The sequence below is a fragment of the Mercurialis annua genome, linkage group LG1-X (genome assembly GCF_937616625.2).
Source record: "Mercurialis annua linkage group LG1-X, ddMerAnnu1.2, whole genome shotgun sequence".
In the NCBI taxonomy this organism is placed as follows: Eukaryota; Viridiplantae; Streptophyta; class Magnoliopsida; order Malpighiales; family Euphorbiaceae; genus Mercurialis; species Mercurialis annua.
In genome coordinates, this window is record NC_065570.1 from 35,407,780 (window position 1) to 35,429,408 (window position 21,629).

General features: G+C 39.0%; 1 pseudogene; it reads right to left on the minus strand.

Moving 5' to 3' along the window:
* Positions 1–8,093: 8,093 nt before the first annotated feature.
* LOC126668513 (uncharacterized) overlaps positions 8,094–21,629 on the minus strand; it is a 35,200-nt pseudogene continuing 21,664 nt past the window's right edge.

Consider the following 21,629-nt stretch of genomic DNA (forward strand, 5'->3'; position numbering starts at 1 on the left):
TTCTCGTCACTATTAACGCACTCTTTGCGTAATATACCTAACCATGCTTAGGTAATCGGAACGACGCGCTAAAGACACTTGAGACGCGACATACTAATCTAGTGTCACTTTTCATGCACATTTTGCGTAATATAACCTAATAACCATGCTTTGCTAATCGGAACGATGCGTTAGAGAGACTTGTGATGCGACATACGCATGATAATCGAACTGACGCCTTAAAGAGACTTGAGACGCAACATACTTGTCACTTTTCATGCACATTTTACGTACTATAACCTATCCATGCTTAGGTAATCAGAATGACGCATTAAAGACTTGAGACGCGACATACTAATCTAGCGTCACTTTTCAAGCACACTTTACGAAATATAACCTAACCATGCTTACGTAATCGGAATGAGGCGTTAAAGAGACTTGAGAAGCGACATACTAATATAGCATCACTTTTCACGTACAATTTCCGTAATATAACCTAACCATGCTTAGGTAATCGGAACACGCGTTAAAGAGACTTGAGATTTGAGATACTAATCTAGCGTTACTTTTCAAGAACACTTTGCGTAAAATAACATAATTATGCTTAGGTAATCGAAACAACGCGTTAAAGAGACTTGATAAGCGACATTCTAATCTATTGTTACTTTTCACGCAGACTTTATGTAATATAACCAAACCATGCTTAGGTAATCGGAACGATGCATTGCGTCAATTTTCACCCACACTTTGCGTATAACAACCTAACCATGCTTAGGTAATCGGAACGACGTGTTAGAGAGACTTGCGACGCGACATACTAATCTGGCGTCATTTGTCACGCTCACTTTGCTTAATATAACCTAACCATGCTTAGGTTATCGGAACGATGTGTTAGAGAGACTTGTGAGGTGACATACTAATCTAGCGTCACTATTCACGCACTCTTTGCATAATATAACCTAACATACTTAGGTAATCGGAACGACGCGTAATAGAGACTTGAGGCGCGGAATTCTAATATAGCGTCACTTTTCATGCACACTTTGCATAATATCCTAACCATGCTAAGGGAATCAGAACGACGCGTTAGAGACACTTGTTAAACGGCATTAGCATGGTAATCGAAACGACGCCTTAAAGAGTCTTGAAACGCACCATACAAATCTATCGTTAATTTTTATGCACACTTTGCGTAATATAACCTAACCATGCTATGGGAATCGGAACGACACGTTAAAATGACTTGAGATGCGTCATACTAATTTAGTGTCACTTTTCACTCACACTTTGCGTAATATAACCTAACCATGCTTAGGCAATCGGAACGACACTTTAAAGAGACTTGAGACGCGACATACTAATCTAGCGTCACTATTCACGCACTCTTTGCGTAATATAACCTAACCATGCTTAGGTAATCGGAACGATGCGTTGAAGAGCAACATACTAACCTTACAACAGTTTTCACGCACACATTGCATAATATAACCTAGCCATTCTTGGGTAATCGGAACGACGCGTTAAAGAGACTTAAGACGCGACATACTAATCTAGCGTCACTATTCACGCACTCTTTGCTAATATAACCTAACCATGCTTAGGTAATCGGAACGACGCGTTATCAAGACTTGAGATGCGACATACTAACCTTACAACAGTTTTCACGCACACATCGCATAATATATACCTAGCCATGCTTAGGTATACAGAACAACGCGTTAAAGAGACTTGAGACACAACATACTAATCTACCGTCACTTTTCACGCAAACTTTGCGTAAAATAACCTAACCATGTATAGGTAATCGGAACGACGCGTTACAGAGACTTGAGACGCGACATACTAATCTAGCGTTACTTTTCACGCACACTTTGTGTAAAATAACCTAGCCATGTTTAGGTAATCGGAACGACGCGTTAAAGAGACTTGAGACGCAACATACTAATCTATTGTATATTTCCACGCACACTTTGCGCAATATAACCTAACCATACTTTGGTTATCGGAACGACGTGTTAGACATACTTGTAACGTGACAAAAGAATTCTAATCGAAACGACGCGTTAAAGAGACTTGAGACGCGCCATACTAATCTAGCGTTACTTTTTACGCACACTTTGCATAATATAACTAACCATGCTTAGGTAATCGTAACGAATTGTGAAAGAGACTTGTGACGCGACATACTAATCTAGCGAATCTTTTAACACGCACTTGGAGTAATATAACATAACCATGATTAGGTAATCAGAACAACGCGTTAAAGAGACTTGAGACCCGACATACTAATCTAGCTTCACTTTTCACGCATACTTTGCGTAAAATAACCTAACCATGCTTAGGTATTCAGAACAACGCATTAAAGAGAGTTACGACATGACATACTAATCTAGCGTCACTTTTCACGCACACTTTGCGTAATAAAACCTAACCTTGCTTAGGTTATCGGAACGACGCATTAAAGAAACTTAGGACGCGCCATACTACTCTAACAACATTTTTCACGCACACTTTGCGTAATATAACCTAACTTTGCTTAGGTAATCGGAACGACGAATTAAAGAGACTTGAGACGCGACATACTAATCTAGCGTCCCTTTTCATGCACACTTTGCGTAATATATCCTAACCATGCTTAGGTATTCGAAACGACGCGTTAAAGAGACTTGAGTCGTGACATACTAATCTAGCGTCACTTTTCATGCACACTTTGCGTAATATAACCTTACCATGCTTAAGTAATCGAAACACGCGTTAAAGAGACTTGAGAAGCGACATACTAATCTAGTGCACTTTTCATGCACACTTTGCGTAAAATAACTTAACCATGCTTAGGTAATCGGAATGACACGTAGAGAGTTAAGACGCGACATACTAGTTTATGGTCACTTTTCACGCACACTTTGCGTAATATAACCAACCATGCTTAGGTAATCAGAACGACGCGTTAGAGACACTAGTGACGCGACATAATCACGGTAATCGAAACGACGTGTTAAAGAGACTTGAAACAGTCCATACTAATCTAGCGTCACATTTTACGCACTCTTTGCGTAATATAACCTAACCATGCTTAGTTAATCGGAACGACGCATGAAAGAGACTTGAGACGTGACATACTAATCTAGCGTCACTTTTCACGCACACTTTGCGTAGTATAACCTAACCATGCTTAGGTAATCAGAACGACGTGTTAAATGGACTTGAAATGCGACATTCTAAACTAGCGACAGTTTTCACGCACACATTGCGTAATATAACCTAACCATGCATAGGTAATTGGAACGACGCGTTAATGTGATTTTAGTCGCGACATACTAATCTAGCGTCACTTTTCACGCACAATTTGCGTAAAATAACCTAACCATGCTTAGATAATCGCAACGACACGTTAAAGAGACTTGAGATGCGCCATAATAATCTATTGTCACTTTTCACGCACACTTTGCGTAATATAACCTAACCATGCTTAGGTAATCGGAACGACGCCTTAACGACACTTGAGACGCGAAACGACGCCTTAACGACACTTGAGACGCGAAACGACGCCTTAACGACACTTGAGACGCGACATACTAATCTAGCGTTACTTTTCACGCACACCTTGCGTAATATAACTAACCATGCTTGAATAATCAGAACGACACGTTAAAGAGACTTGAGAAGCGACATACTAATCTAGCGTCACTTTTCACACACACTTTGAGTAATATAAATTAACCATGCTTGGGTAATCGGAACGAGGCGTTAAAGAGACTTGAGAGGCGACATACTAATCTAGCGTCACTTTTCACTCACACTTTGCGTAATATAAGCTAACCATGCTTAGTTAATCGGAATAACGCGTTAAAGAGAATTGAGAAGCGACATACTAATTTAGCGTCACTTTTCACGCACACTTTGCGTACTATAACCAAACTATGCTTAGGTAATTGGAACGACGCGTTAAATAGACTTGAGACACGACATACTAATCTATTGTGTTTCGGATGGGCTAGGACTTCAAAAGCTTGAAGATGCTAATTTTGATGGGCTTGATGAAGAGGGCAGAATGCATATCCAAGATCCGTTGAGTTTATCCCAAGGACCAATTACAAGGTCACGGGCCAAGAAGCTTCAAGAGACCTTAAATGGTTATATACAAGGCTGGGCTAATCTTCAAACTTATTCAAATGAAGATTCTGAAGAATGGGCTTTGTATAACATACTTAAAGCCCATATTCAAGACTAGGGTTTATTATTTCGAATTTTACTTATTTACAAGTATGCCATTGCTTGCTGAGACATTATAAATACTTTGTTTTAGGGTTTTACAATCATGTTATGATATTTTGATATTTGTTTCATAGAAACCCTTGTTTTATTCTTGTATTCATATTGAATGCTTTTCACTTATCAAAGATCTGATCAATCTTTGTGGCGTGCTAGTAAGTAGGATTTAAAAGACTTAATCTTTTAGGTTCTATTTACACTTGATCTTTATAATCTGATCTAGAGTGATCCTAGGGTTTTGAATCAGATAGGTATTGGGTTTTTAGGTTAGTGATTATACGGGTTCTTGGGCGTTGCGTTAAGGGTTTGTATAGCCTATCGCAGAAGGTTCGTATTATTTGGTATCAGAGCTTTGGCTCTTGAAAATCAGGTTGGTTATCCATTTATTTCATGTGTTTGATTTAGTGTTCTTGTTCTTAAATTTGCTGTTTAAAGGGAAAAAAACAAAAAAAAAATACAAAAAAAGAGAGAAAAAAAAGGACACTGAAATTTTGTTCTTGAAATTTCAAATAAAAAAAATTATAAAAAAAAGAGAGAAAAGAATATAAAATCTTGAAGAAGTTATCAGGTTTTTTTGTTGGTTTTGATATTTGTGAATTTGATTGCAAAAATTAATGTGTGCAAGTGAAGTTGTGGAAATTAAGAGCATTAAAGGGGTTATTAATTGGCAAATCAGTTCTGAATTTTTTTTCTAATCTAAAGGGAATTTGTATTAAGTTTAAGGCTGTTTTAAGTGATCTATTTGAGAAATTCGAATTTGAAAGGATTGACACCATATAAGATCTTTCCAAATCAGATTAAAGTTTTCTAGGCTTTCTTTGATTAGTTTCCAAATAGCTTTTCTTTACCTTTTTTTTTCTTGTTTCCTAAACATATTCTTGCATTTAGATATTTCTTTTATTTGTCTTTTGATTCCATTTGAGTTTTCTTTTCTTTCAATTCTGTTTTCTTTTGATCTGGATACACATTTGCTGTTTTCTTGATATATATTGCGTTTTTTGCTTCTTAAGTATTTAAAACTTGATTATTAGGATTTGGCTAATCACCTTAAAAACTACTGACCTACCGCAACCTTGTAGTTTCGTCAATTACATCCTATTTCGTATTTTTACGTTTCAATAGCACCCTAAAGTATTAAATTGAACTCTTTTTATTTGGATAAAATTCAAAACAAATCCTTCATATTTTTGAAAAGCTCAAAATGTTATATAATATTTTAAAATTCAAAACAAATCCTTCCATGAAAGAAGAGCAGCTTGTCGCCGGTGAAGACCGGAGAGCGGCGGGTGGCGGGTATGGCGGATTCCGTTTTAGGTATTTATTTAATTTGAATTAAATAATTAATTGCCTATGTATTTAATTAATTTTTTTTATTTAGGATTTATTTGAAAGTTTTTTAAGTTTAGGAACTTATTAGAAATTGTCCAAGTGGAAAAAGGTATAAAATGACCCTTAAATTTGATTGTTTTATAAAATTTAATCCTTATAATAGTAACATCATCTATTTTTCTAAATTAGAATGCTATTGAAACGTAAAAATATGAAATAGGGTGCAATTGACGAAATTGCAAGGTCGGGGTGTTATTGAAAAAAAATGAAAGGTCGGTAGTTTTTAAGGTGATTAGCCTTAGTATTTTCATAAGGTTTGATTGGAAATTTGTAGTTGAACTGATTCAAATAAGAATACTTGATATAAAGCTTGAGTTGTGTGAGTTAAGCCTTGTGAGATCATTATTTTTGTGTGTTAAACACGAGTGAACAACCCCATCTTTTGAGTGCAAACACGTGAGGGAGTGTGTGAGGAATCTGTTTGCTCTTAACTTTTTTTTTTTGCTATTCTGCCATCTTTCCTTTTCAGGGTCAGTATGCCAAATGGATCAACGGGTGAACGGGTTGGTGATGATACAACTAGGTTACCTCATGAAGGTATTCCTTTAGCACAATTTCAAGAAAATGAAAGAGTACAAAGGAGTATGGCTAATCTGGTTGAAAGATTAGAAAGAATGGAGCTTAATAATCAGACTTTGCAAGAGCAACTTGCTGCAATTGCTGGGGCAGTAGGTGCAAATCGACAAGAAGTGAAGGAAAATGCTCCAAATTTGGGTGTAAATGCAATAAATGGGAGAGCTAATGTACCTAATGTGGGAGTGAACATGGGAGTTCATAATAATGGGCATCATCAACATGTTGATTATGACGATTATGATGAGTTTGATCGGCATGAACCTAACTTAGGTAGAGGATTTGTTGCTAGTCCCGGTGCGAGGAGAAACCCTAATATTGGTAAAGGCAATCCAGGTGGTCATTATGGTGGCAATTGACATAATAATCACGATGATGTGGACAGAAACCTAAGTTGCATCAAATTTCAGTACTTAAGACAAGGTACAAAGAATATTGAGGATTACTTTAAAAAAATGGAGATGTTAATGGTTAGGCTAGATTTACATGAGGAAATGGAAGTAACCATGTCTCGTTTTCTTAGAGGAATGAATAAGGAGATTGCTGACCGGGTTGAATTAAACCATTATAGAGAGATTGAAGAGATGGTGCATCTCGCCATCAAGATTGAGAAGCAATTAAAACCAAACTGGACAGCCAAGTCTAATTGGACATCAAATGCAAATTCCAATTCGAATTGGGGTGCTACTTCAAATTCAAAACCTAATTGGGGTGGATCTTCAAAGGGCAGAAAATTTGATTCTAACAAATCTGTTTTGCAGGATTCCAAGCAAAAAGGAGTGGCAGATCCAAAGAGCTCATTCAAATTTGAGACCTATGGTAAGACACCGAGATATAAAATGTTTCAAGTGCCTAGGTAATGGTCATATTGCTTCACAATGTCCAAATCGAAGAGTAATGGTGCTCAAAGATCACGGTGATATTGAGACTGAAAGTGATGAAAGTGATAATGAAGAGATTCCATCACTAGAAAATTGTAGTGATGATGGTATTGAAGAACCAATGCGAGGCGATTTGCTGGTTGCTAGACGTACACTTAGTGTACAAATGAAGGATGGAAATGACTTAGAGCAGTAAAGGGACAACATTTTTCACACAAGATGCCATGTACAAGGTAAGATTTGCAACCTTATTATTGATAGTGGTAGCTGTACTAATGTTGCTAGTATTGCTATGATTCGAAAGTTAAATTTGAATGTCATACCTCATCCTAGACCATATAGATTGCTTTGGCTTAATAATTGTGGTGAGATTAAAGTGACAAAACAGGTTATTGTACCATTCACAATTGGTAGATATTCTGATGAGGTTCTATGTGATGTAGTACCAATGCATGCTGGACATATCTTATTAGGTAGACCATGGCAATTTGATAGAAAATCTACACATGATGGTTTCCTTAATAGATATAGTTTTGCAAAGGATGGAAGAAAAGTTACATTAACACCTCTTTCTCCTAAGAATGGGCTAGGACTTCAAAAGCTTGAAGATGCTAATTTTGATGGGCTTGATGAAGAGGGCAGAATGCATATCCAAGATCCGTTGAGTTTATCCCAAGGACCAATTACAAGGTCACGGGCCAAGAAGCTTCAAGAGACCTTAAATGGTTATATACAAGGCTGGGCTAATCATCAAACTTATTCAAATGAAGATTCTGAAGAATGGGCTTTGTATAACATACTTAAAGCCCATATTCAAGACTAGGGTTTATTATTTCGAATTTTACTTATTTACAAGTATGCCATTGCTTGCTGAGACATTATAAATACTTTGTTTTAGGGTTTTACAATCATGTTATGATATTTTGATATTTGTTTCATAGAAACCCTTGTTTTATTCTTGTATTCATATTGAATGCTTTTCACTTATCAAAGATCTGATCAATCTTTGTGGCGTGCTAGTAATTAGGATTTAAAAGACTTAATCTCTTAGGTTCTATTTACACTTGATCTTTATAATCTGATCTAGAGTGATCCTAGGGTTTTGAATCAGATAGGTATTGCGTTTTTAGGTTAGTGATTATACGGGTTCTTGGGCGTTGCATTAAGGGTTCGTATAGCCTATCGCAGAAGGTTCGTACCATACTGTTTCTTTTCATGCACACTTTATGGTAATCGGTAATCGGAACGACGCATTAGAGAGGCTAATGACGCGACATAAGCATGGTAATTGAAACGACGTGTAAAAGAGACTTGAGACTCGACATACTGATATAGCGTCACTTTTCACGCACACTTTGCGTAATATAACCTAACCATGCTTAGGTAATCGTAACAAAGCGTTAAAGAGACTTGTGACACGACATTCTAATCTAGCGACACTTTTAATGCGCACTTGACGTAATATATCATAACCATGCTTAGGTAATCGAAACGACGCGTTAGAGAGACTTGTGACGCGACATAATCATGGTAATCGAAACAAACGCGTTAAAGAGACTTGAGATGCGACATACTAATCTAGCGCCACTTTTCGCGCACACTCTGCTTAATATGACTTAACCATGCCTAGGTAATTAGAACGATGCGTTATGGAGACTTGCGACGCCACATACTAATCTAGCGTCACTTTTCGCGCACACTCTGCGTAGTAATATAACCTAACCATGATTAGGTAATTGGAACGACGCGTTAGAGAGACTTGTGACGCGACATAAGCATCGTAATCGAAACGACGAGTCGAAGAGACTTGAGACGCGACATACTAATCTAGCGTGACTTTTCAAGCACATTTTGCCTAATATAACCTAACCATGCTTAGGTAATCGGAACGACGTGTTAAACAGACTTGAGACGCGACATACTAACCTAGAAAAAGTATTCACGCAGACATTGCGTAATATAACCTAACCATGCTTAGGTAATCGAATAACGCGTTAAAGAGACTTGAGACGCGACATACTAATCTAGTGTCACTTTTCCCGCACACTTTGCATATATTAACCTAACCATGCTTTGGTAATCGGAACGACGGGTTAAAGGGACTTGAGACGCGGCATACTAATCTAACATCACTTTTCACGCACACTTTGTGTAAAATAACCTAACCATACTTAGGCAATCGGAACGACGCGTTAAAGAGACCCGATACTCGACATAGATCTATTGTCAATTTTCACGCACACTTTGCGTAATATATCATAAACATGCTTTGGTAATCGGAACGACTTGTTATAGAGACTTGTAATGTGATATAAGCATGGTAATCGAAACGAGGGGTCAAAAAGACTTGAGACGCGCCATACTAATCTAGCGTCAGTTTTTGCATACAATTTGCGCAGTATAACTTAACTATACCTAGGTAATCGTAACAACGAGTTAAAGAGACTTGTGACGCGACATACTTGTCTAGCGATACTTTTAACGCGCACTTAGCGTAATATAACATAACCATGCTTAGGTAATCAGAACGACGCGTTAAAGAGTCTTGAGACGCGATATACTAATCTAGCGTCACTTTTCACGCACATTTTGCGTACTATAACCTAACCATGCTTAGGTAATCAGATCGACGCGTTAGAGAACCTGGAGACTCGACATACTAATTTAGCGTCACTTTTCTCGCACACCTTGTGTAATGTAACCTAACCATGCTTAGGTAATCGAAACAACACGTTAAAGACACTTGAGACGCGACATACTAATCTAACGATACTTTTCTCGCACACTTTGCGTAATATAACCAAACCATTCTTTGGTAATCGGAATGACGCGTTACAGAGACTTGAGACGCGACATACTAATCTAATGTCGCTTTTGACCAAAACTTTGCACAATATAACCTAACAATGCTTAGGTAATCGGAACGACGCATTAAAGAGCCTTGAGACGCGACATACTAATCTAGCGTCACTTTTCACGCATACCTTGCGTAATATAGCTTAACCATGCTTAGGTAAATGGAATGACTCGTTAAAGAGACTTGAGACGCTACATACTAATCTAGCGTTACTTTTCTCGCACACTTTTGCGTAATATAACCTAACCATTCTTGGGTAATCAGAACGACGCGTTAAAGAGACTTGAGACGCGACATACTAATCTAGCGTCACTTTTCACGCACTCTTTGCGTAATATAACCCAACCATGCTTAGGTCATCAGAACAACGCGTTAAAGAGAACGTGACATAATTATCTAGCGTTACTTTTCACGCGCACTTTGCGTAATATAAATTAAATATGCTCAGGTAATCGGAACGACGCGTTAATTAGACTTGAGACGCGGCATACTAATCTAGCGTCACTTTTCTCGCACACTTTGCGTATTATAACCTAACCATTCTTGGGTAATCTGAACGACGCGTTAAAGAGACTTTTGACGCGACATACTAATAATTCTGCGTCACTTTTCACGCACTCTTTGCGTAATATAACCTAACCATGCTTAGGTAATCGGAACGACGCATTAAAGAGTCTTGAGACGTGACATACTAATTAATCTAACGTAACTTTTCACGCACACCTTGCGTAATATAACCTAACCATGCTTAACTAATCGGAACGACGCGTTAAAGAGACTTGAGGCGCAACATACTAATCTAGCGTTACTTTTCTCGCACACTAACGACGCGTTAAAGAGACTTGAGAAGCGACATACTAATCTAGTGTCACTTTTCACGCCCTCTTTGCGTAATATAACCTAACCATGCTTAGGTCATCGGAACAACGCGTTAAAGAGAACGTGACATACTTATCTAGCGTTACTTTTCACGCGCACTTTGCGTAATATAACTTAACTATGCTCAGGTAATCACAACGACGCGTTAATTAGACTTGAGACGTGACATACTAATCTAGCGTCACTTTTCACGCTGCATTATATAACATAATCATGCTTGGGTAATCGGAACAACGCGTTAAAGAGAATGGAGAAGCGACACACTAATCTAGCGTCACTTTTCACGCACCCTTTGCGTAATATAACCTAACCATGCTTAGGTAATCGGAACGACGCATTAAAGAGTCTTGAGACATGACATACTAATCTAACGTAACTTTTCACGCACACCTTGCGTAATATAACCTAACCATGCTTAACTAATCGGAACAAAGCGTTAAAGAGACTTGAGGCACAACATACTAATCTAGCGTCACTTTTCACGCACTCTTTTGCGTAATATAACCTAACCATTCTTGGGTAATCAGAACGACGCGTTAAAGAGACTTGAGACGCGACATACTAATTTAGCGTCACTTTTCACGCCCTCTTTGTGTAATATAACCTAACCATTCTTAGGTCATCGGAACAACGCGTTAAAGAGAAAGTGACATACTTATCTAGCGTTACTTTTCACACGCACTTTGCGTAATATAACTTAACTATGCTTAGGTAATCGGAACGACACGTTAATTAGACTTGAGATGCGACATACTAATCTGGTGTCACTTTTCACGCTGCGTTATATAACATAATCATGCTTAGGTAATCGTAACAACGCTTTAAAGAGAATGGAGAAGCGACACACTAATCTAGCATCACTTTTCACGCACCCTTTGCGTAATATAACCTAACCATGCTGAGGTAATCAGAACAACGCGTTAGAGAGACTTGGTACGCGACATAAGCATGGTAATAAAAACGACGCGTTAAAGAGACTTGAGACGCGCCATACTAATCTAGCGTCACTTTTTATGCAGACTATGTGTAATATAACCTAACCATGCCTAGGTAATCGGAACAACGCGTTAAAGACAATTGAGGCACATCATACTAATCTGGCGTCACGTTTCACGCACCCTTTAATATAACCTAACCATGCATAGGTAATCGGAACGACGCGTTAAAGAGACTGGAGACCCAACATACTAATCTATTGTTACTTTTCACACACACTTTGCGTAATATAACCGAACCATGCTTAGGTAATCGGAACGACGCGTTAGAGAGACTTATGACGCAACATAAGCATGGTAATCGAAACGACGCATTAAAGAGACTTGAGATGCCACATACTAATCTAGAGTCACTATTGACCTAAACTTTGCATAATATAACCAAACCATGCTTAGTTAATCGGAACGACGCATTAAAGAGCCTTGAGATGCGACATACTAATGTAGCGTCACTTTTCACGCACACCTTGCGTAATTTAACCTAACCATGCTTAGGTAATCGGAATGACGCGTTAAAGAGACTTGAGACGCGACATACTAATCTAGCATTACTATTCTCGCCCACTTTGCGTAATATAACCTAAAAATTCTTGGGTAATCGGAATGACGCGTTAAAGAGACTTGTGACGCGACATAAGTATGGTAATCGAAACGACGCCTTTTAAGAGACTTGAGACACGACATACTAATCTAGCGTCACTTTTGACATAAACTTTACATAATATAACCTAACCATGCATAGGTAATTGCAACGACGCATTAAAGAGCCTTGAGACACGACATACTAATCGAGTGTCACTTTTCACGCAAACATTGCGTAATAAAACCCAACTATGCTTAGGTAATCAGAACGGCGCGTTAAAGATACTTGAGACGCGACATACTAATCTAGAGTTACTTTTCACGCACACCTTGTGTAATATTACCTAACCATGCTTGGGTAATCAGAACGACACGTTAAAGAGACTTGAGACGCAACATACTGATCTAGCATCACTTTTCACGCACACTTTGCGTAATATAAATTAACCATGCTTCGGTAATCGGAACGAGGCGTTAAAGAGACTTGAGACGCGACATACTGATCCAGCGTCACTTTTCACGCACACTTTGCGTAATATAAGCTAACCAGGCTTAGTTAATCGGAACAACGCGTTAAAGAGAATTGAGAAGCGACATACTAATTTAGCGTCACTTTTCAAGCACGCTTTGCGTACTATAACCTAACCATGCTTAGGTAATTGGAACGACGCGTTAAATAGACTTGAGACACGACATACTAATCTACTGTTTCTTTTCACGCACACTTTGCGTACTATGACCTAACCATGCTTATGGTAATCGGTAATCGGAACGACGCATTACAGAGACTAATGACGCGACATAAGCATGGTAATTGAAACGACGTGTTAAAGAGACTTGAGACTGGACATACTAATATAGCATCACTTTTCACGCACACTTTGCGTAATATAACCTAACCATGCTTAGGTAATCATAACAACACGTTAAAGAGACTTGTGACACGACATACTAATCTAGCGACACTTTTAACGCGCACTTGGCGTAATATAACATAACCATGCTTAGGTATTCGAAACGACGCGTTAGAGAGACTTGTGACGCCACATAAGCATGGTAATCGAAACAACGCGTCAAAGAGACTTGAGATGTGACATACTAATCTAGCGTCACTTTTCGCTCACACTCCGCGTAATATGACTTAACCATGCTTAGGTAATCAAAACGATGCGTTAGAGAGACTTGCGACGCGACATACTAATCTAGCGTCACTTTTCATGCACACTTTGTGTAATGTAACCTAACCATGCTTAGGTAATTGGAACGACGCGTTAGAGAGACTTGTGACGCGACATAAGCATCGTAATCGAAACGATGCGTTTAAAAGACTTGAGACGCAACATACTAATCTACCGTCACTTTTCAAGCACATTTTGCCTAATATAACCTAACCATGCTTTGGTAATCGGAACGACGTGTTCAAGAGACTTGAGATGCGACATACTAACCTAGCATAAGTTTTCACGCACACATTGCGTAATATAACCTAACCATGCTTAGGTGATCGGAATGACGCGTTAAAGAGACTTGAGACACGATATACTAATCTAGCGTCACTTTTCACGCACACTTTTTGTAAAATAACCTAACCATAGTTAAGATAATTGGAACGACGCGTTAAAGAGACTTGAGACGCGACATATTAATCTATTATCAATTTTCACGCACACATTGCGTAATATAACCTAAACATGCTTTGATAATCGGAGCGACTTGTTAGAGAGACTTGTAATGTGAGGGGTCAAAAAGACTTGAGTCGCGCCATACGAATCTAGCGTCACTTTTTGCGCACACTTTGTTTAATATCACTTAACCATCCTTAGGTAATTGTAACAACACGTTAAAGAGACTTGTGATGCGACATACTAGTCTAGCGACACTTTTAACGCGCACTTGGCGTAATATAACATAACCATGCTTAGGTAATCGGAACGACGCGTTAAAAAGACTTGAGACGCGCCATACTAATCTAGCGTCACTTTTCACGCATATTGTGCACTATAACCTAACCATGCTTAGGTAATCAAATCGACGCGTTAGAGACTTTAGACGCAACATAAGCATGGTAATCAAAACAACGCATTAAAGAGACTTGAGACGCGCCATACTAATCTAGCGTCACTTTTCACGCAAACTTTGCGTAATATAACCTAACCATGCTTAGGTAATCGGAACGACACATGAAAGAGCCTGGAGACGCGACATACTAATTTAGCGTCACTTTTCTAGCACACCTTGCGTAATATAACCTAACAATTCTTGGGTAATCGGAATGACGCGTTAAAGAGACTTGAGACGCGACATACTAATCCAACGTCGCTTTTGACCTAAACTTTACATAGTATAACCTAACCATGCTTAGGTAATCGGAACGACGCATTAAAGAGCCTTGAGACGCGACATACTAATCTAGCGTCCCTTTTCACGCATACCTTGCGTTATATAATCTAATCATGCTTAGGTAATTTGAACGACGCCTTAAAGAGACTTGAGACGCGACATACTAATCTAGCGTTACTTTTCTCGCACACTTAGCGTATTATAAACTAACCATTCTTGGGTAATCAGAACGACGCGTTGAAGAGACTTTAGACGCGACATACTAATAATCTTGCGTCACTTTTCACGCACTCTTTGCGTAATATAACCTAACCATGCTTAGGTAATCGGAACGACGCATTAAAGACCCTTGAGACACGACATACTAATCAAAAGTAACTTTTCACGCACACCTTGTGTAATATAACCTAACCATGCTTAAATCATCGGAACGACGCGTTAAAGAGACTTGAGGAGCAACATACTAATCTAGCGTTACTTTTGTCGCACCCTTTTGCGTAATATAACCTATACATTCTTGGGTAATCGGAACGACGCGTTAAAGAGACTTGAGAAGCGACATACTAATCTAGCGTCACTTTTCACGCCCTCTTTGCGTAATATAACGTAACCATGCTTAGGTCATCGGAACAACGCGTTAAAGAGAACGTGACATACTTATCTAGCGTTACTTTTCACGCGCACTTTGCGTAATATAACCTAACCATGCTTAGGTAATCAGAACGAAGCTTTAATTAGACTTGAGACACGACATACTAATCTAGCATCACTTTTCACGCACGCTTTGCATTATATAGCATAACCATGCTTAGGTAATCGGAACAACGCGTTGAAGAGAATAGAGAAGCGACATACTAATCTAGCGTCAATTTTCACGCACCCTTTGCGTAATATAACCTAACCATGCTTAGGTAATCGGAACGACGCGTTAGAGAGACTTGGTACGCGACATAAGCATGGTAATCAAAACGACGCGTTAAAGAGACTTGAGACGCGCCATACTAATCTAGCGTCACTTTTTATGCAGACTTTGCGTAATATAACCTAACCATGCTTAGGTAATCGGAACAACGCGTTAAAGAGAATTGAGACGCGACATACTAATCTAGCGTCACTTTCCACGCACACTTTGTGTAATATAACCTAACCATGCTTAGGTAATCAGAACGACGCGTTAAATAGACTTGAGATGCGACGTACTAATCTCACATCACTTTTCACGCACGCTTTGAGTAATATATCCTAACCATGCATAGGTAATCAGAACGACGCATTTAATAGACTTGAGATGCGACATACTAATATAACGTCACTTTTCACGCACGCTTTGAGTAATATATCCTAACCATGCTTAGATAATCGGAACAATGCGTTAAAGAGAATTGAGGCACATCATACTAATCTGGCGTCACGTTTCACACACCCTTTGCCTAATATAATCTAATGCCTAGGTAATCGAAACGACGTGTTAATGAGACTGGAGACTCGACATACTAATCTATTGTTACTTTTCACGCACACTTTGCGTAATATAACCGAACCATGCTTAGGTAATCGAAACGACGCATTAAAGAGACTTATGACACGACATACGCATGGTAATCGAAACGACGCCTTAAAGAGACTTGAGACGCCACATACTAATCTAGAGTCACTATTGACCTAAACATTGCATAATATAACCTAACCATGCTTAGGTAATCGGAACGACGCATTAAAGAGCCTTGCGATGCGACATACTAATCTAGCGTCACTTTTCACGCACACCTTGCGTAATATAACCTAACCATGCTTAAGTAATCGGAACAACGCGTTAAAGAGACTTGAGATGTGACATACTAATCTAGCGTTACTATTCTCGCACACTTTGCGTAATATAACCTAACCATTCTTGGGTAATCGGAACGACGCGTTAAAAAGACTTATGACGCGGCATAAGCATGTTAATCGGAGCGACGCGTTCAAGAGACTTGAGACGCGACATACTAATATAGCGTTACTATTCTCGCACACTTTGCGTAATATAACCTTGCCATTCTTGGGTAATCGGAACGACGCGTTATGAGATTTGTAACGCGACATAAGCATGGTAATCGAAACGACGCCTTAAAAGAGAGACTTGAGACGCGACAATCTAATCTAGCGTCATTATTGACCTAAACTTTGCATAATATAACCTAACCATTTTTAGTTAATCGGAACGACAAATTAAAGAGCATTGAGACGCGACATACTAATCTAGCGTCACTTTTCACACACACCTTGCATAATATAACCTAAACATGCTTAGGTAATCGGAACGACGCGTTAAAGAGACTTGAGACGCGACATACTAGTCTAGCGTGATTTTTCTCGCACACTCTGCGTAATATAACTTAACTATTCTTGGGTAATCGGAACGATGTGCTAAAGAGACTTTAGACGCGGCATACTAATCTTGCATCACTTTTCACGCACTCTTTGCGTAATATAACCTAACCATGCTTAGGTGATCAGAACAACGCGTTAAATAGACTTGATACGCGACATACTAATCAATTGTTACTTTTCACGCACATTTTGCGTACTATAACCTAACCATGCTTAGGTAATCGGAGCGACGCACTAGTGACGCGACATATGCATGGTAATCGAAAAGACGCGTTAAAGAAACTTGAGACGCGACATACTACTCTATAGTCATTTTTCACGCAAACTCTGCATAATATAATCTAACCACGCTTAGGTAATCGGAACGACGCATTAAAGAGCCTTGAGACGCGGCATACTAATCTAGCGTCACTTTTCACGTATACCTTGCGTAATAGAACCTAACCATGCTTAGGTTATCGGAACGACGCGTTAAAGAGACTTGAGGCGCGACATACTAATCTACCGTTACTTTTCTTGCAGACTTTGCATAATATAACCAAGCAATTCTTAGGTAATCGGAACGAACGCGTTAAAGAGACTTGAGATGCGACATACTAATCTAGCGTCACTTTTCACGCACTCTTTGCGTAATATACCTAACCATGCTTAGGTAATCGGAATGACGCGTTAATGAGACTCATGACGCGACATACTTATCTAGCGTCACCTTTCACGCACACTATGCGTAATATATCCTAACCATGCTTAGGTAATCAGAACAACGCGTTAAAGAAAATTGAGACGCGACATAGGTAATTGAAACGACGCGTTAAAGAGACTTGAGACGCGACATACTAATCAATTTTTACTTTTCACGCACACTTGCGTAATATAACATAACCATGCTTTGGTAATCGGAACGACGCGTTAGAGAGACTTGTGACGCGACATAAGCATGGTAATCGAAACGACGCGTTAAAGAGACTTGAGACGCGACATACTAATCTAGCGTCACTTTTGACCTAAACTTTGCATAATATAACCTAACCATGCATAGATAATTGCAACGACGCATTAAAGATCCTTGAGACGCGACATACTAATCGAGCGTCACTTTTCACGCACACCTTGCGTAATATATCCTAACTATGCTTAGGTAATCAGAACGGCGCGTTAAAGACTGTTGAGACACGACATACTAATCTAGCGTTACTTTTCATGAACACCTTGCATAATATAACCTAACCATACTTGGGTAATCAGAACAACACGTTAAAGAGACTAGAGATGTGACATACTAATCTAGAGTCACTTTTCATGCACACTTTGCGTAATATGAGCTAACCATGCTTTGTTAATCGGAACAACGCGTTAATGAGAATTAAGAAGCGACATACTAATTTAGCGTCACTTTTAACGCACACATTGCGTACTATAACCTAACCATGCTTAGGTAATTGGAACGACACGTTAAATAGACTTGAGACACGATATACTAATCTACTGTTTCTTTTCACGCACACTTTGCGTTCTATGACCTAGCCATGCTTATGGTAATCGGTAATTGAAACGACACATTAAAGAGACTTGAGACTCGACACACAAATATAGCGTCACTTTTCACGCACACTTTGTGTAATATAACCTAACCATGCTTATGTAATCGTAACAACACGTTAAAGAGACTTGTGACACGACATACTAATCTAGCGACACTTTTAATGCGCACTTGGCGTAATATAACATAACCATGCTTGGGTAATCAAAACGACGCGTTAGAGAGACTTGAGACGCGACATACTAATCTAGCGTCACTTTTCACGCACTCTTTGTGTAATATAACCTAACCATTTTTAGGTAATCGGAACAACGCATTAAAGAGACTTGAGAAGCGACATACTAATTCTAATATACTTTTCAAGCACATTTTGCATAATATAACCTAAACATGATTAGGTAATTGGAACAACGCGTTAGAGTGACTTATGACGCGACATAACCATGGTAATTGGAACAACGCGTTAGAGTGACTTATGACGCGTTAGAGTGACTTATGACTTATGACGCGACATACTAATCTAGCGTCACTTTTCACGCACACCTTGCGTAATATAACCAAACCATGCTTAGGTAATCAGAATGACGCGTTAAAGAGACTTGAGACGCGACATACTAATGTAGCGTCACTTTCATTTTTAGGTAATCGGAACAACGCATTAAAGAGACTTGAGAAGCGACATATTAATTCTATTGTTACTTTTCAAGCATATATTTTGTAATATAACCTAAACATGCTTAGGTAATCGAAACAACGCGTTAGAGTGACTTGTGACGCGACATAAGCATGGTAATCAAAATGATGTGTTAAAGAGACTTGAGATGCGACATACTAATCAAGTGTCACTTTTCACGCAAACTTTGCATAATATAACCTAACCATGATTAGGTAAGCAGAACGACGCATTAATGAGCCTTGAGACGTAACATATTAATCTAGCGTCACTTTTCACGCACACCTTGCGTAATATAACCTAACCATGCTTATGTAATCGGAACGACGCGTTAGATAGACTTAAGACGCGACATACTCATCTAACGTCACTTTTTACGCACACTTTGCATAATATATAACCTAACCGTGCTTAGGTAATCGGAATAACGCGTTAAAGAGACTTGTGACGCGACATACTTATCTTGCGTCACTTTTCACGCCACATTGCGTAATATAACCTAACCATGCATAGGTAATCGTAACGACGCGTTACAGACTTGAGAGCGACATACTAATCTAGCGTCACTTTTCACAGACGCTTTGCGTAATATAACCTAACCATGCATAGGTAATCAGAACGACGCGTTTAAGAGGATTGAGACGCGACATACTAATCTAGCGTCACTTTTTACGCACACATTTAGTAATATAACCTAACCATGCTTAGGTAATCGGAACTACGTGTTAATTAAACTTGATACGCGACATACTAATCTATTGTCATTTTTCATGTACGCTTTACGTACTATTACCTAACAATTCTTAGGTAATCGGAACGTGTAGAGAGACTTGTGACGCGACATAAGAATGGTAATCGAAACGATGCATTAAAGAGACTTGAGACGCGACATACTAATCTAGCGTCACTTTTCACGCAAACTTTGCGTAATATAACCTAGCCACGCTTAGGTAATCGGAACGACCCATTAAAGATCTTTGAGACGCGACATACTAATCTAGCGTCAGTTTTCACGCACACCTTGCATAATATAACCAAACCATGCTTAGGTAATCGGAACGACGCGTTAAAGACACTTGAGACGAAACATACTAATCTAGCGTTACTTTTCTCGCACACTTTGCGTAATATATAACCTAACCATTCAAAGGTTCTCGGAACGACGCGTTAAAGAAACTTGAGACAGGACATACTAATCTAGCGTCACTTTTCACGCACACTTTGCGTAATTTAACCTAACCATAAGGGTAATAGGAACGACGCGTTAATGAGACTTGAGACACGACATGCAATGCTATTGTTACTTTTCACGTACTCTTTGCGTAATTAACCTAACAATGCTTAGGTAATCAGAGCGACGCGTTAAATAGACTTGAGACGTGATAGAGTAATCCATTGTCATTTTTCACGCACACTTTTGTTAATATAACCCAACCATGCTTAGGTAATCAGAACGACGCGTTAGAGAGACTTGTGATGCGACATAAGCATGGTAATTAAAACGACGCATTCGAGAGACTTGAGACGTGCCATACTAATCTACCTTCACTTTTTACGCACACTTTGCGTAATATGACCTAACCATGCTTAGGTAATCGGAACGACGTGTTAAAGAGACTTGTGACGCCACATACTTTTCTGACATCACTTTTCACGCACACTTTGCGTAATATAACCCAATCATGCTTAGGTAATCAGAACGACGCATTAAACAGACTTGAGACGCGAAATACTAATCTAGCATCACTTTTCACGCACGCTTTGCATAGTATAACCTAACCATGCTTAGGTAATCGGAACGACGCGCTAGAGAGACTTGAGACGCGACATACTAATCTAGCTTTACTTTTCTTGCTCATTTCGCGTAATATAACCTAACCATGCTTTGGTAATCGGAAAGACGCGTTAGAGAGACTTGAGACGCGACATAAGCATGGTAATAAAAACGACGCGTTACAGAGACTTGAGACGCGACCTACTAATCTAACGTCACTTTTCACGCAAACTTTGCGTAATATAACCTAACCATTCCTAGGTAATCAGAACGACGCATTAATGAGCCTGGAGACGGGACATACTAGTTTAGCGTCCCTTTTCTCGCACAACTTGCGTAATATAATTTAACCGTGCTTAGGTAATCGAAACAACACGTTAAAGACACTTGAGACGCGACATACTAATCTAGCGTTACTTTTCTCACACACTTTGCATAATATAACCTAACCATGCTTGGGTAATCGGAATGACGCGTTAAAGAGACTTGAGACGCAACATACTAATCTAACGTCACTTTTGACCT